Source organism: Eucyclogobius newberryi, unplaced genomic scaffold (genome assembly GCF_026437365.1).
Source record: "Eucyclogobius newberryi isolate DKJ021-1_F unplaced genomic scaffold, fEucNew1.0.hap1 SCAF_17, whole genome shotgun sequence".
NCBI classification, from domain to species: domain Eukaryota; kingdom Metazoa; phylum Chordata; class Actinopteri; order Gobiiformes; family Gobiidae; genus Eucyclogobius; species Eucyclogobius newberryi.
Window position 1 is genome coordinate 15,256,526 of NW_027315801.1, and position 17,438 is coordinate 15,273,963.

Consider the following 17,438-nt stretch of genomic DNA (forward strand, 5'->3'; position numbering starts at 1 on the left):
AAACAATTACTTTTGTTTTAGTCTGCAGTTATTTTCTAATGCCGGACATATTTATAACATTTGAGGGGAAAATAGTATTTTTATTATATTTGTTTTGTTAAAAACAATGGGAGCACAATGCGTGCACCTGGCTGCTGCTTCACCAGGAAGCAGCAGCCAGGTGCACGCAGCTCTGTGGATGGTTTGGGTGTCTGCTTACCTTTCATTGAGACTGAGAGTGTTTGATTTCAATTTGGAACTCTTTTTTGACCATTTTTATTTCTGAATATTATCCACCTAGAATAATAATTTAAGTTACACCATGTAAGATTCCCGTAGTGTAATGTAGTAGCACGGAAGAGTGACAAAATTGATATCAATTAAAGAATTGGATTAAGATTTCAAACATGATACACTGCATGAGTGTAGGTATGTTTATTAGAGTTTATTAGAGTTATGCGCATATTTAGCATTAAACAAGTCTGTAATCAAAAATCTAAATTAAATAATGAATTCATAAATCAAAAATGAATCTGACGGTCATGAGAACGTAGTCTTGACATTGACCTCTTTTCTGGAAAGTAATAATGACTTTACCAAATGTGGTTTATGAAGATTCATTGACTAAATAATAACAGATGAATATGTGATTGTTCAAGATTTACCTAGTTATCTGTTTGCCTGACTAGCCATTCCCAACACGTTTTGACAGACTACTCTACAAAACCGTGAGGGACTGGGGCTCGACCGCAGGATTTCAATTTCTATGGCGGAGCTTAGAGAGCAGAGACAGAACCAATCACATAAACCCAGAAGTGACACAATAACCACGGCACGCTTAACCGGATATTACGTAGTCCTTGTAGGAAAGGCGTGTTCCGCGTTATCCGTCCCCGAACGCAGAAAAAGTCCCCTGAATTGCGATGACGCCCTTCGTATAACCCCATCTAACGCACATTCATCATGGCAAGTAGAGCGGAGACAAATATAAATTATTTTTGTCGGTTTTGTCTCAAAATTCTTCGTATACGCGGCGTAATTGGAAGCTCTACTGAGATTTTTCATCGGACTAAGCATGACTAAGCATGGCCCTCAGAGGCAACTGTTGTTGTGATTTTGGGCCTTACAAAAATAAATTGATTTGATTTGATTTGATGAAAAGTCTCCTATCGAACGACTTGCGGAACTGGGACAGCAATATTGGACACTTCGAACAGGTCAACAAGTGTGTAAGGTCTGCATAACCTTCATGTACGTTGGGAACGGGACCAAAGAATATTTTATTCATGGAAAACGCAAGAGACAACGGAAGATCAATCAACCTCAGCTACTGACTGACAACAGAGAAAGTTTCACGGTGTCAAAGACTGGCGAAATGTTGCCTTGTGAATATTTTCTTGATGCTGCTTACTTTCAGTTGATATTATGAATATTTATCTGTTCATTTACTCAAAGACAAAATTTCCATTTTCTTTTTACAAAATATTGTGTTTGAACGGCGTGGTTTTTAATGTATTTATTGTGTAGTTTATTTTTTTGCTGTTAAACAGTTTGTCTCATTTGTCTTTATGGTTATGTACATTAAGCTGTAAAATGACCAAATAAACCTCTACTACTTCTACTTTATTATTTCTTTTTATATATCCACAAACTTTAACCGTCTTTAAAGACAATTATCTGAATTCTGAATGTGACTCGCAGCTAAGTGTCGGCGTGCTTGTTTTTGAAAGAAGGGGCAAGAATCAGAAAGTTAAAATCAATCAGATGTTTAATCCCTGCCATTTACAAGACTAATACAGATAAACGGAGCGCTTACCTAAAATGTCCCTAACGAATGTGACGGCGACTTACATGGGCGTAGTCCGGACGCGCCCTGTCCCTGTGCGCCCAAACAATTTATACATTGTCATATGGGGCGTGATATGAAGGGGGACGCCTTCTCTCAGTATTCTTCCATTCGCTGTTCCATCGCACAGAGATGTCCTTGGGTCTGCAGCTTTCTCCTTATCTAGGAATGTGGTCTGTGTGAGGCCAGTTTCAGCACAACTTAAAACGACTAAAATGAATACAATCTAAAGTTAATATAGTTGGAATTCCCTTATTATATCAAAGTACAGTTTTAATACAATTAGGTAAAGTTAATATTTGGTATTCCCTTCATAAGTAACTGTCCGAATTCATTATCTATACTATGTTTGATTATAGTTAATTTTCCAAATGGACTGTTTAGGTAATTAAGTGAACTGCATTATATAGATGAAATATTTTATTACATTTATTGAACTTTCATAAAAGGAACATGCTGAAATGTATATTTTAAGGAAGAGAAAATAAAAGTAATATTTTAAACAACCCATTTTTTTTTAGAGAACCAAAGTAACAAAGTTAAAACTAGATAATGTGCAATGGCTTCGCATTCTTGCGAAGCCATTGCACATTATCTTTACTACACACCAGATGTGTGTAGTAAAGACTTTATTCTAGTTAGGCTCGAGCCATGGAATGTTCATTCCATGGAACGCTCGAGTCTATTGTTCTTCCCCTGGTTTCTTATTCCTATTATTCCTATTCTTCATGTTCATACTCGGGCATTTTTGACCCCCTGAACATCGATGAAAGTCACACGGAAACGTGGGGACGAACCGCACGTGGCTGCAGGTGAGCGGTAGGTGCGTTTTATGATTGATACGTGGCAGGACAAATGATTTATCCACGCCACGAGGAAATACGATAAAAAAAATTGCTGGAAAAAATCATCCATTCCACCTTTAAACTCTTTCCAAATCCAGTTGGAAGAGTGGCAAAAACATATTTTTTCAATGGAAATGCCTTCAACGCATTTTTTTGCTCTGTTTTTAAGAATTTGACACTCTCCATTGATCAAAACCGAAGCGAGAGCAGATGTAAACACTCGGTCACGAGCCGGGTCGCCATCTTGAATGTTTTAGAACGGGGATGAAAAGCAACTTCCATATCTTCAGTGTGACGCGTTAAAACCTCCGCCTGGGATTGGATCAGGCGATTATCCGCATTTGAACAGAATGTGGGAGGGGCTGGCAGGTCAGGCAAGTTATCTGTCAGAGTTAAGGTTGATTCTAAGATGATCTTATCAGTAAATTGTAACATGTGCATTCATGCGACCAGAAGCAGGAGCTGTTACCCAGAGGGCCAGTTTAGAGAGCTGATGCCTACGAGGTTAATCTTGAGGTCAGGCTTGGGAGCCCAGTCACTATGGGGCTCTGGCGTTGACGGTGTAAGCCCGAAGAAGTATGGGATCAGGTTTTATTGATCTGGATTTTCATGCAGATATGGGTGTTTCTCAGACAACTGGTTCACAGATGAGGCCATTTAAATTGTCCTCAATCCCAGTTTTGTTGTAGACTTTAAAAATTGCACAAAGGTCCTTTGCTTGTTTCAGTTTAAAGCAAAAATCACATCCAAAGATGGGCATAGAATTCTTACGAGAGAGAAAAAAGTTGGCTTTCTCTGTCTCTGGAATGTCTTTGTTTGTAGGTTAGCTTAGCATCGCTAGGCCAGAGATGAGCCCCTTCTCTTCTCGAGATCCTCCTGTGATGGAACTCAGTTTGACCTGACTATGCTGACTAAAAGCTGATCAGAGAATTAGGTTGAGATCTGGAATATATCCGATGCAGCCATTGCTTGAACATCAGGCCACATAGTTACAAAGGTAAAATTGTTCACAAGACAAGTGAAACAGTTAAATGAACATGCAGAACATAATGACATTATGTACAGTAATGTTATTACTCTCACGGTTCAAGAACAGGATGTAAACAGACTATTTTGTAAATCCAACCCCCAAAAAGCTGCCAGACAGTGTCACTCCTGCCACCTTAAGGCACTGTGCAAGTGAACTGGCCCCCGTCTTCACTGGCCTTTTTAACACCTCCCTGGAGTCATGTCGTGTCCCAGCCTGCTTCAATCATCCATCCTCGTGTCTGTCCCCAAGAAGCCCTGGATCACTGAACTTAATGACTGCAGACCTGTGTCACTGACGTCTGTAGTCATAAAGTCATTTGAGCACCTGGTCTTGGCCTCAAGTCCTTCACCGCCCCCCTGCTGGACCCCCTGCAGTTCACCTACAGAGCCAGGGGTTGTGGACGACGCCAACAACCTGGCACTCCACTTCATCCTGCAGCATCTGGACTCCCCGGGAACCTATGCCAGGATCCTGTTTGTGGACTTCAGCTCAGTATTCAACATCCTCCCTGCTCTGCTCCAGGACAAGCTGAATGAACATGCAGAACACAACAACATGATGGACAGTAAATCCATCTTGTGGACAAAGTCTGCAATTAGATGATTGCTTACCAAAACTGCCTAGTCTTTTTAGTGTTTCAGCTTTTGTCTTTGGAAAGAAAATGGCTCTTAGAGATCAAGCAGTCATTCGATGGAAAATGTTTTTTCCAACATTCAAAGTATGAAGTTCCTGCTCCTGCAGACGTCAGTGCGCCAGTGAAGTGCATATGAAGAAGTCACAGGGTTACATGCAATCTCTGCCTCTACTGAATTAAACTCTGCAAAATCCTTAAAGGAGGGGAAAACTTTACCTTCCATGAGTGTGACTGTGACCTGACGATTCCACCAAGTTGCCAGCCATTCCTAAACCTTTTACAATAACTTTTGATTCTCCTCGCAATCGCCTTTTACATGTGCCATTGCTTGGACACAAGCCGTCAGACAATCTGAAAATGTCCTTAATCCTTTGGGTGGCTCTTAGGCCACTTTGACAGTCTCGGAATGCCATTTGGACAAGAAAGGGCTGACCGTAGCATTGGTCAACCCTTTCTGTGCATCTGTGTATGCTTCTTCACTGCAATAAAATGTGCTTACAAGACATTACAGTGCAGGACCAGTGATGTACCTTTTCAACAAATGCAGTTTATCAGCGGGAGCGATTCCTTTGCAGTCCACCAGTGAGATGAAGGACTATGCAGGTAATGGGATCCCCGCTGAATATGATGGGCATTGGCACTTGGATTCTGTTTATAGCTATGGTATCTTGAATAGCTTGGGCCAACTGAGAAATGTCCATTCGAGGTGATGAAGCAACAACCTGGGGATTTGGTTGGTGCACATTGCTCAATGGGTAAGAATGCTTTGGTTTCACTAGCAAGGACCACGCCACAACAATGAAATACGAAAGAATGTTTATTGATAATAGTGATGATGGGTCGATGAGGGGTCGATGAGGGATCGATGAGAGATCGATGAGAGATCGATGAGAGATCGATGAGAGATCGATGAGAGAGATCATTGAGATGAGAGAGATCGATGAGAGAGATCGATGAGAGAGATCGATGAGAGAGATCAATGAGAGAGATCGATGAGAGAGATCGATGAGAGAGATCGATGAGAGATGGCTGGGTAGAGACTCAGGATGGGGGCTCTGTCTCGGGTAATCAGCCCAGCCGATTCAGAACCCCCCCTCCATGGATGGTTATGTGTTAAGGTGAAGATGATAGAGACATGGGGTGGGAGGGTGGGGTCGAAAGAGCAGAGACAACAAGAGATGCTGGGATTGGCCTGTGCATATATAGGCCTTCTGGGTAATAAGAGGCGTGGTTAAAGAGTGGAGGTGTGGTTGCTAGGGAAGTAAGAGGTTGAGGCGTGGTCCTGCTCCCGAACCCAAGTTAGCGATTACATCTCCAACTACACTTCACTAGCAAGGACCAAGCCACAACAATGAAATACGAAAGAATGTTTATTGATAATAGTGATGATGGGTCGATGAGGGGTCGATGAGGGATCGATGAGAGATCGATGAGAGATCGATGAGAGGGATCGATGAGATGAGAGGGATCGATGAGATGAGATGAGATCGATGAGAGAGATCGATGAGAGAGATCGATGAGAGAGATCGATGAGAGATGGCTAGGTAGAGACTCAGGATGGGGGCTCTGTTTCGGGTAATCAGCCCAGCCGATTCAGAACCCCCAAAAATGATTTAAAATGAAGGAAGTTGATTTGGATCTTGACGTAAGCCTGGCTGAAAATAATGTTACGAGTGGCACGGGGGAAGAGGAGCTAGATAGTCAAGCACTCTTGAAGAGTAGCTGGATGGAATCGAAAGCAGTCCGTCCGTTACTGAGACGAGGGTTAATTCTGGTACATTTGAATAGTGTTTTAGCCTTTGTGGGTCGTCGTCGGAAGTAGATGGAGAATAAGGTGCAAGAGTGATAGGATTGGACGAGCAGTCGATAGAACTGGATTTATGGTGGAGTGGAGAGCGAAATGCTTGCATGGATTTAGGAGTTGACGAGCTGCGGGTAGCAAAGAAGTCAATATGAGCGATGAATGAGGGAACTTAATTGAGCTGAATGAGATTGAGAATGAGTGGAATGAAAGATATGACCTCTCCTTGAACCGACACCTTAACGTGTTGGACGGGTTTGAGCGCCCGAATGATCCCGGGAGCTATGTTGTCGGGGGCTTCAAGCCCCTGGTAGGGTCTCCCAAGGCAAACAGGTCCTAGGTGACGGGTCAGACAAAGATCGGTTCAGAAGGTTCTTATGATGACAACAAAAACAAGGCCGTTTACGTCGCCCAGATCGGCGTCACCGGGGCCCCATCCTGGAGCCAGGCCTGGGATGGGTGCTTGATGGCGAGCGCCTGGTGGCCGGGTCTTACCCCACGGGGCCCGGCCGGGCACAGCCCGAAAGAGCGACGTGGGGCCGCCCTCCCGTGGGGCCGCCCTCCCGTGGGGCCGCCCTCCCGTGGGGCCGCCCTCCCGTGGGGCCGCCCTCCCGTGGGGCCGCCCTCCCGTGGGGCCGCCCTCCCGTGGGCCCACCACCCGCAGGAGGATCCATAAGGGGCCGGTGCAGACAGATCTGGGCGGCAGTCGACGGCATGGGCCTCGGCGACCAGATCTCCAGACACAGAGACTAACTCTGGGGACATGGAATGTCACCTCGCTGGGGGGGAAAGAGCCTGAGCTTGTGCGGGAGGTTGAGTGATACTGACTAGATATAGTCGGCCTCACCTCCACGCACAGTTTGGGCTCTGGAACCCATCTCCTAGAGAGGGGCTGGACGCTCCACTTCTCTGGTGTTGCCCGCGGGGAGAGGCGGCGGGCTGGTGTGGGCTTGCTTATAGCCCCTCTACTCAGCCGCCACGTGTTGGAGTTCACCCCAGTGAACGAGAGGGTCGCGTCCCTCCGCCTTCAGGTGGGGGACATGTCTCTCACTGTTGTGGCGGCCTACGGGCCGAACAGCAGTGCAGAATACCCGGCCTTCTTGGAGTCCTTGGGAGGAGTACTGGACAGTGCACCGACCGGGGACTCCGTTGTTCTACTGGGGGACTTCAACGCCCACGTGGGCAATGACAGTGACACCTGGGGAGGGATGATCGGGAAGAACGGCTTCCCCGATCTGAACCCGAGCGGTGTTCAGTTATTGGACTTCTGTGCTAGCCACGGATTGTCCATAACGAACACCATGTTCAAGCACAAGGGTGATCATCAGTGCACATGGCACCAGGACACCCTAGGCCGGAGGTCAATGATCGACTTTGTTGTTGTGGCATCTGACCTCCGGCCGCGTGTCTTGGACACTCGGGTGAAGAGAGGGGCAGAGTTGTCAACCGATCACCACCTGGTGGTGAGTTGGATCCGCTGGCGGAGGAGGAAGCCGGACAGACTTGTCAGACCCAAGCGCATTGTGAGGGTCTGTTGGGAACGTCTTGTGGAGCCCTCTGTCAGTAGGGTATTCAACTCGCACCTCCGGGAGAGCTTCTCCCATGTCCCGGGGGAGGTTGGGGACATTGAGTCCGAGTGGACCATGTTCTCCGCCTCCATTGTTGATGCGGCTGCTCGGAGCTGTGGTCGCAAGGTCTCCGGTGCCTGTCGTGGCGGCAACCCCCGAACCCGGTGGTGGACACCGAAAGTAAGGGATGCCATCAGACTGAAGAAGGAGGCCTATCAGGCCACTCTGGCTTGTGGGTCTCCGGAGGTCATTGACAGGTATCGGCAGGCCAAGCGAGCCGCGGCTCGTGCTGTCGCAGAGGCAAAAACCCGGGCCTGGGAGGAGTTCGGGGAGGCCATGGAGGAGGACTATCGGTCGGCACCAAAGAAATTCTGGCAAACCGTCCGGCGCCTCAGGAGAGGGAAGCAGTGCCTCACCAACACTGTTTACGGTGCGGGTGGAGGCCTGCTGACCTAGACTGGGGATGTCGTCGGACGGTGGAAGGAATACTTTGAGGATCTCCTTAATCCCTCAGTCACATCTTCCGAAGAGGAAGTAGAGACCGGGGACTCTGAGGCTGGCTCACCCATCACCCAAGCTGAAGTCACTGAGGTTGTTCGCAAACTCCTCGGTGGCAGGGCTCCGGGGGTGGATGAGATCCGCCCTGAGTACCTAAAGTATATGGATGTTGTAGGACTGTCTTGGTTGACACGTCTCTGCAACATCGCGTGGCGGTCGGGGACCGTGCCTCTGGACTGGCAGACCGGGGTGGTGGTCCCTCGTTTCAAGAAGGGGGACCGGAGGGTGTGTTCCAACTACAGAGGGATCACACTCCTCAGCCTCCCGGGTAAGGTCTATGCTCGAGGGTTCATGGGAGTTTGCCCAACCAGTCCACATGTGCTTTGTGGATCTGGAGAAGGCTTTCGACCGTGTCCCTCGGGGTGTCCTTTGGGGGGTGCTCCGGGAGTACGGGGTCCGGGGCCCTTTGCTCAGGGCTGTCCGGTCCCTGTATGACCGGAGCAGGAGCTGTGTTCGTATTGCCGGCAGTAAGTCAGACCTGTTCCCGGTGTATGTTGGATCCCCCCAGGGCTGCCCTTTGTCACCGGTTCTCTTCATAATTTTTATGGACAGAATTTCTAGGCGCAGTCAGGGGTCGGAGGGTGTCCGGTTTGGGGACCACAGGATTCCATCTCTGCTGTTTGCAGACGATGTTGTCCTGATGGCTCCATCAAACCCGGACCTGCAACATGCACTGGGACGGTTTGCAGCCGAGTGTGAAGCGGCTGGGATGAGAATCAGCACCTCCAAATCCGAGGCCATGGTTCTCGACCGGAAAAAGGTGGCTTGCCCTCTTCAGGTGGGTGGGTTGTCCTTGCCCCAAGTGGAGGAGTTCAAGTATCTCAGGGTCTTGTTCACGAGTGAGGGAAGGATGGAGCGTGAGATCGACAGGCGGATCGGTGCAGCGGCTGCAGTGATGCAGTCGCTGCATCGGACCGTTGTGGTAAAGAGGGAGCTGAGCCGAAAGGCAAAGCTCTCTATTTACCGGTCGGTCTACGTTCCTACCCTCACCTATGGTCATGAGCTTTGGGTAGTGACCGAAAGAACAAGATCACGAATACAAGCGGACGAAATGAGTTTCCTCCGCCGTGTGGCTGAGCGCTCCCTTAGAGATAAGGTGAGGAGCTCGGCCACATGGGGGGAGCTCGGGGTAGAGCCGCTGCTCCTCCACGTCGAGAGGAGCCAGCTGAGGTGGCTCGGGCATCTGTTCCGGATGCCCCCAGGTGGCGCACCGTGAAGAAGAGGCCCCGGGGAAGACCCAGGACACGCTGGAGAGACTGTCCAGAATGTCTCTCGGCTGGCCTGGGAACACCTCGGGATCCCCCTGGAGGAGTTGGAGGAAGTGTCTGGGGAGAAAGAAGTCTGGGAGTCCCTGCTCAGACTGCTGCCCCCGCGACCCGGCCCCGGATAAAGCGGCAGAAAATGGATGGATGGATGGAAAGATATGAGGGTAGTAGTATTGAGGAGTAGGAATTGAAGCGATCGTAGAACGTCGGATTTGGGACGGTGAATCGAGAGTAGGAGTTGGTCCATTACGGTGACTTGAGTATAAGCAATGCAGGAGACTGATTGATAGAGGGGAATAGACTGGGTATTATGAAATGTCATGGAATTAGACATACACCGATGCTATTCTTTAACACATAGAGAACACAATTCAACTTAGAATATGAAACGACACAGAAATATTGACATTTGTATGGCAAGCTTGGGAAAAAAAGCCGGAACGGGTTCACGCAGGCTGTTGTAAGCAGCCTCCGTGAACCTCCTGCGTCTCACCCCATTTTTTTCCCATGCTGGTTGGTTTTATTAGATATTCTGGAATAGGCGGGTCACATTTCTCATTGGTCAGCTTCACATGAAGGCATTTGTCTTTTACAACTGTCGGTACTTGTTTTTACAACTGTCTTTCTTCCTTAGAGATAAGCATGGGTAATGTTTACCCAAACCCCTCTGGGCTGTTGCACCCCCTCCTAGGGCAACATTCTTTGCGACACCTTCACAAACAAATGCTGTCACACACCCATTTTTCTCTGAGACTAATGATGCAGAAAAAATATCACTATTATGCAGAAAAAATACATCACAGAAATATAATTATATATTCACATTTTATCACATTTCCCTCCTGTTTATCAAAGCATTAGTCTACTGTCTCATATGCCAAACATATTACTCTTTTCAGTTTTCAACATGTCTTTCATATAGGTGTTAGAATGACACTTTTACACACAAAAGTAATGCACAGTTCCAAACATTGAAAAAACTCCTTTACTCTCGGCTCACAACATTTCTACTGCATTATTGTCCTAAATTTTGAGTCAGAGTGGTCAATCTCTGTAATTTGACAAACAGACAATTTATCTTGTCTATAATTTGTGCGGTGTGATGGGAAATATAGAACTACAAGCGGAAAGCCCTTAAACCCGCTGCTCTCTGGTCAGTCACTTTGACTCGTCAGGGACCTCTCTGGACACCCCAATAGAATCAAATATGTAGTATCAGGTGCTACTGGAACCAGATTGTCCACGAACCTCTCGACCTTGACCCTGAGGTATGGTTCTGGGTGATGCTGGTCTTTGTTATGACCATGGCTGGCCACAAAAGGGATACATAGGCACAACGTCCCACAAGTGTGCCCACATCACCATACGTCTTTGCTTGGTTCCTTAAGAGACCTTCTTCCGCTGCTCGCTTCGGTCACACCTATGACACATATGAACTGGTACATTTCCCATCTCAATTCATAATTTCATTAACATTGCATGTAGTTATGTTGTAGCAGATAAAAAAAAAACTCTCTTAGTTATGTAAACAACAGTGGCAGCAATATGCCATTGTGTTTCTTCAGCTACTGTCATGTCAATTATACATTATACATTATACATTACACATTTCATAACCTTTCAAGTTGATCACTTATTTTCTTCCCTCTATTTTCCCTTTACCGGTATACACAGTTGTGTATGTTGATCGATTGTCCCGATTGTCCCGATTGTCCGGTGCATAATACAGGTGTTCAGCACCCATATTACCGTCATCACTTGTGATGATGATAACTGTTGATTTCTTTTAACAGAGTATGGTACTCTGCGCACCGTAGCCTCTGTCTCCCGTTTATCGTAGCAGAGTATAATGCTTTTCGCATCGTAGAATCTGTCTCCCATCCATTGTAGCAGAGTATCGTACTCTACCGTAGACTCTGGACAAAACTCATACAAACGAAGTCCTGCGTCCTGTAGATTGCTTATGGATCTGCCGCTGTGTTGTCTGCTGAACCCATGATCTCGTCCTCCCCTGGTGAGAACGACACGGTGTAGCTCCGTCCACTTTGCTCGTCTCTGTAAACACCACATCTCCAACACGATCTTGCTGCGGTGATAAACAAAGTATTTTCGACAGTTCAATGTATTTCAAACAGTTCTCTTGTTTACAATTTTTTTTTTAAAGTAATTATTGATTCGGAATATTTGTTTACTAGTATATCCCTCCTTTTTGAGAAATGGCCTTGCTCATTTCTCAAACTTCTACATTTAAACAAAATTCAATAATCCAGATAGTTTACAACGTTCACTAATCAAGGAAGGGATGGAATTGCGTCTGTCTTCAACTCCTTAATGTCACCTCTTGACCTTTCACAGTTCAGTGCTCACATCCCTGGCTGAGCCCCCCCTTCCACGGCGCTGGGCCCCCAACCTGTGTCTGTACCTTGTAAATCTGTTTTACCACCATTTGTTTCATACTCCAAATGTTTCAAACTCTAAATGTTTCAAACTCTAAATGTTTCAAACTCTAAATGTTTCAAACTCTAAAAGTTTCGTATCCACGTGTGCGCGCGTATGTATGTATGTATGTGTGTGTGTATGTGTGTGTGTGTGTGTGTGCGATACAAATACATCAAACAATAATAATTATCTCAATAATTCCCCCGTTGAGCTGGCCATAAGGGTCAGTTCACAACTTTGAATCCTTCCATCATTAACATCAAATTTTACATCTCCTCTGTTTGTGTGGCCTGAATAAGGTCACACATCTAATGTAATATGTGCTAATCTTCTATATATGCTTCAGGTGAGTTTCAAACTCAATCTCTCACACCTGCCCATGTGAGGCTTTACAAACATTGTGTATTAGTTTGTTCTAGCAAGTCTATATGTGTATTAAAAAATCAAAATGATTCTAAACCTTCCCCTTGTACATAAGGCACGTCTCTTTTATCAACCTGTTTTTCCTCTTGTTGCCTACTTTCTTTGTCTTTTCTTTGTCTCATCGCATCTTCGTCTCTGTCTTCCTCTCTGTCTTCCTTTTTGTCTCTCTCTCTCTCTGTCTTCCTGTCGTAACAGAGGAAACACCCATTTCCAAATTTCTAAACCTGCTCTTTCTTTCTCTCTTTCACTTACTCTTTACCCTCACTTGTAACCTGCTTTTACTTTCTCATTGCTGCTGATATAACTATCAGACGCTGCATCCCCTGGGATTCCAGTTAGTTATCTTTAAAATATCCCTGTCATTCTGCTTCTAAACTGATGTATTGATTCACCCATTCCCCTGTTTAGTTTTCACTATCTTCAGGTAATCTGCCGGTCTCATAAAATGTATTCTACTCCCCCCAGGCCCTTCCTGTAGTCTAACCCCTCTTGGCTCCGACCTGAGTCCTACTTCCCCTTTAACTATATCTAATGAAGATGTACTGCATCAGAACCTGTGGTTTTTCCTTTAGAATGTCAAATTATTTTATTACTCATCACGTCAACCCCCCCTGAGGTGTACTCTTAATTGTCACTGTGATACGTAAAGATAACGACATCTTGCTCCATCCTGGCCTCTCCCCAAATTCTTTGCCAGTCAATAGCCCGTTATCTCTGACTATCTTTTATGACCCATATCCTCCCATGTCCCCCCACTTGGTGTCGTTTGCCTTTAGTTAATGACACACAGTCATGTCTTTCCAAGGAGGACATCCGCATGTCACTATTTAACTTATTCCCTCACTTACGTCTACATCGCAATAGAGGTTTCCTCATGATAATACAAATAAATAAGTTACTGATATAACTTTTACTATCACTTTACTTACTGCCCGTTCTACTCCTATGTCCAAAAACTTCAGTAGTCACTCATTTACCCATATTATCACTTCCAGGCCTGTGCCTGTATTTGATTCTAAATTTAAAAACACTTCTGTCTTTTCGTCCTGTACTTTCATCTAGTCATGCATTAAGTCCAAAAAGATAATTTTTGTCAAGTCCAAAAATAAAACAAAACAAAACAAAACGTAGGCTTGTTCTGTGCACACAACAAACACGATACCGTAAAAACACAACTTTTGTCTTCTATGTCGGGGACAGGAAGTGTCCTGTCTGTGATCACATTCCCCAAAATATTGGCCATTTATGAAAATCTGAATTCATCTTCATCTCTTATCAAGTTTAATAAAATCTTTATAATTGATTACTCCCCCCTCCCCAACTTTTTCCCAGTGGAAAAAGTTCTGAAATTATTTATCTTGGTGTAATTTATTACATCACAAAACCTTGCATTTTAACAGAGGTGTGTAGACTTTATAGACATTGTATTTTTCCGTGAGACACTAGAAGATCTTTCACTAATTAATCATGCATGGCAGTAGCCCTTATAATGGACAGGTGCGTACCTATATTCCCCTGTACCTATATTCCCCTGTACCTATATTCCCCTGTACCTATATTCCTCTGTACCTATATTCCCCTGTACCTATATTCCCCTGTACCTATATTCCCCTGTACCTATATTCTCCTGTACCTATATTCCTCTGTACCTATATTCCCCTGTACCTATATTGCTCTGTACCTATATTCCCCTGTACCTATATTGCTCTGTACCTATATTCCCCTGTACCTATATTCCCCTGTACCTATATTCCCCTGTACCTATATTCCCCTGTACCTATATTCCCCTGTACCTATATTCTCCTGTACCTATATTCCTCTGTACCTATATTCCCCTGTACCTATATTGCTCTGTACCTATATTCCCCTGTACCTATATTCCCCTGTACCTATATTTCCCTGTACCTATATTCCCCTGTACCTATATTCCCCTGTACCTATATTCCCCTGTACCTATATTCTCCTGTACCTATATTCCTCTGTACCTATATTCCCCTGTACCTATATTGCTCTGTACCTATATTCCCCTGTACCTATATAGCTCTGTACCTATATTCCCCTGTACCTACATTCCCCTGTACCTATATTTCCCTGTACCTATATTCCCCTGTACCTATATTCCCCTGTACCTATATTCCCCTGTACCTATATTCCCCTGTACCTATATTCTCCTGTACCTATATTCCTCTGTACCTATATTCCCCTGTACCTATATTGCTCTGTACCTATATTCCCCTGTACCTATATTCCCCTGTACCTATATTTCCCTGTACCTATATTCCCCTGTACCTATATTCCCCTGTACCTATATTCCCCTGTACCTATATTCTCCTGTACCTATATTCCTCTGTACCTATATTCCCCTGTACCTATATTGCTCTGTACCTATATTCCCCTGTACCTATATAGCTCTGTACCTATATTCCCCTGTACCTACATTCCCCTGTACCTATATTTCCCTGTACCTATATTCCCCTGTACCTTTGTTCCTCGGTACCAAAATGGAAACATTGTCTATGGACGGGGGAACGACGGTTCCAGGAAACAACGGTACCTGATATTTTAAAGAAGGTCCCAGTATTCCCTGGAGCCGCAATGCAATAGGGGAACAGCAGTACAGAGAAACATAGGTACGTGCATTTACAGTACCGCTTTTCCCCCGCAACTGACGCATAACAGTAAAACTTATGTGGCCTATGGACTGTATTTGTTCTGTTGTTTAATGCTAATGAGAGGCTTGAATAATTTATAACTTATAATTCCGCTTCAGTTGTTTTCTGCATGTTGTTGAGTGTCGGCCTGTTGTCTTGAATCCCAAGGTTCCATATCCCCAATAGTTGTGCATAAATGTATGGATTTACAGCATAACATAACTTACAGCAGCATATCCAGCCATGATGCAGGTCCTGTTGGTAATCGACGCACAAGCACAGTGACTGTGCATGTCCGTGTTTATTCATTCCATTTTATTTTTATTCCATACTCTCGCACTTATTCCAGGAGGTTTGTTTGTGTATAGAGGATTTTCAAACGATCCACGAATAGCAGGGCATTCAGAGAACGGATTGGATTGAAGCTTCACGCTGCGGACGCTTTGACTGCAGTAGACGTGCTCCTTTACGCATTTACGGATTTTTTTACAACTTGCTATTATTGTGCCAACACCGCTTGACACAATAATAGCAAATTGTAAAAAAATCCGTAAATAGCACACCAAGAGCCACCTAGAGCCACCTAGAGCCCGGTTTTACTCGCCTCTGACAAGTGAACAGCTCAGTCCACTAAAGTCTACCAGGCGCTTGAGGAGAAGCACTCTGTGGTAGTACATCCCTTTGTTTATCCTGCCAATAGGATCTACATTTGACTGAAGTTGAAATTTGAGCTCCATTTGGATGTGTGCATCCATAAGCAGGACCATTTTTTTGGCCTCCTGAACATTCGACCTCACAGGCTCACAGAAGTTCTCTTCCAGAGGCAGGACTCTGTGACCTGCCACAGTCTTCCCCGCATCATGAAAACCATCTGTGACATGGTCTGTGGGAGACAACTAGCTCATCAGGCTGTATTTCACTGGCAGGTTGGAGTTCAACAGACTCGTCATTGGCATGTCACTAAAGATATTTCTTTGGTTCTCTAATTGGTTGATCTTTTTAAGCTTTGCCAAAGTTCCCAATACCTCTCTCCAATCTCCCCCGCACACGGCTTATCACAGGCACATGCTTTTGACAGCTGAGCAAGCCATCTTCTGAACATCTTTGTATTCAGAATCCAATAAATTGACCAGTGGTGGAAGACCTCCAGCAGTTTTAAACTCTGCTCCACTAAAACCTTCTCCACATTTTGCTCATAAGGCATTTTGAGTTGTCTGAGCTCTGAGACACGCTGGCAATACATTTTACAGCATTGGCTGTGATATATGGCAGTGTTGGACTGAAAATAAATTCCAACAGCTGGGCCAGACCTCAACCTTTGTGAATAAACTGACACACTCACTATGATTTAATCAGTTAGCAACAACATCTAAGAAGTGAGCATGAAGGTCATGAAGGTCATGAAGGTCATGAAGGTCCTTTCTCTTAAGAACATATACAAGCTTTTCAAATCCTTGCTCATCCCTAACGGTAATGCCTGTGTCTTTATCTGTTGTGATATTCTGGAGTATTTTCAAAGCCAGTTGTTGAAATACAGGAAATTCTGATTTTAGCTGGGCCAGAAGGTGGGGTATGCCTCCAAGTTCAAGTATGGCTGAGCAACTTGGGTAATGCTGAATTTGATAGTAAATGATCTCCAGTGAGTTTTTACAGTCAGAACGGAAGATAAGTTGAATCACAAGCAGCAAACCATTATAGTCCAAGATCTGTGCTTTACTGACAAAATCCACAGACAGTGAAATCAAGCACAGAGTCCTCAATTCCTGAACCATTGTCTGAATTGTCAAAAAATTTATGGAATTATGCTTGATTTCTTCAGTTCTTCTTCTGTTTAATGTTCACTGCTTACTGAGTTTTGCATTCAACATCGCCTTCACTGGGTTCTTTCATCGTCTTCAGCTCTTTTAGTAGCTCCAGCTCAAGGGTTAAGATCTCGTTGGGTTTTTTGTAACTGATTATTAGAGTTTCGTTGGCATGAGTAAAACTTAGGGCATCACTGTTCAGTGGAAGCTGGTTGCGGTCCAAATCAGCAATGATAAACTTCTTATAATACTTTTTATTTGTGGTTTTCACTATTACACATCTTTCAGACGGCTCCACAGAAACACTGAAGACATCCTGAGGGTAAGGAAGGTTGCGGATTCTCCACTGAAAACTGCTCTTGATGTCTTTACGCATAAATAATGGATTTGAGTTGTTTTCTTTGATCTCTGCATCCAAGGAATCAACAGTAAAAGGCTCTCCAACCTCTATCTGCCACTGTGGAGACACAAAAGCTCCAGGGGTGCATTTATGTCTCCACTTCCGCACAAGGAGCTCGTCAGTATTCACGTCATATTCCTCTGCCATTTCGTCACCATCTGTAAAGACGAAAAGCACTTTTCTTTTTCCATCATGAA

The 17,438-nt window shown here is 45.0% G+C and overlaps 1 pseudogene; it reads right to left on the reverse strand.

Moving 5' to 3' along the window:
• Nucleotides 1-16,882: 16,882 nt before the first annotated feature.
• Nucleotides 16,883-17,438, reverse strand: part of LOC140362416 (protein DPCD pseudogene) — a 633-nt pseudogene continuing 77 nt past the window's right edge.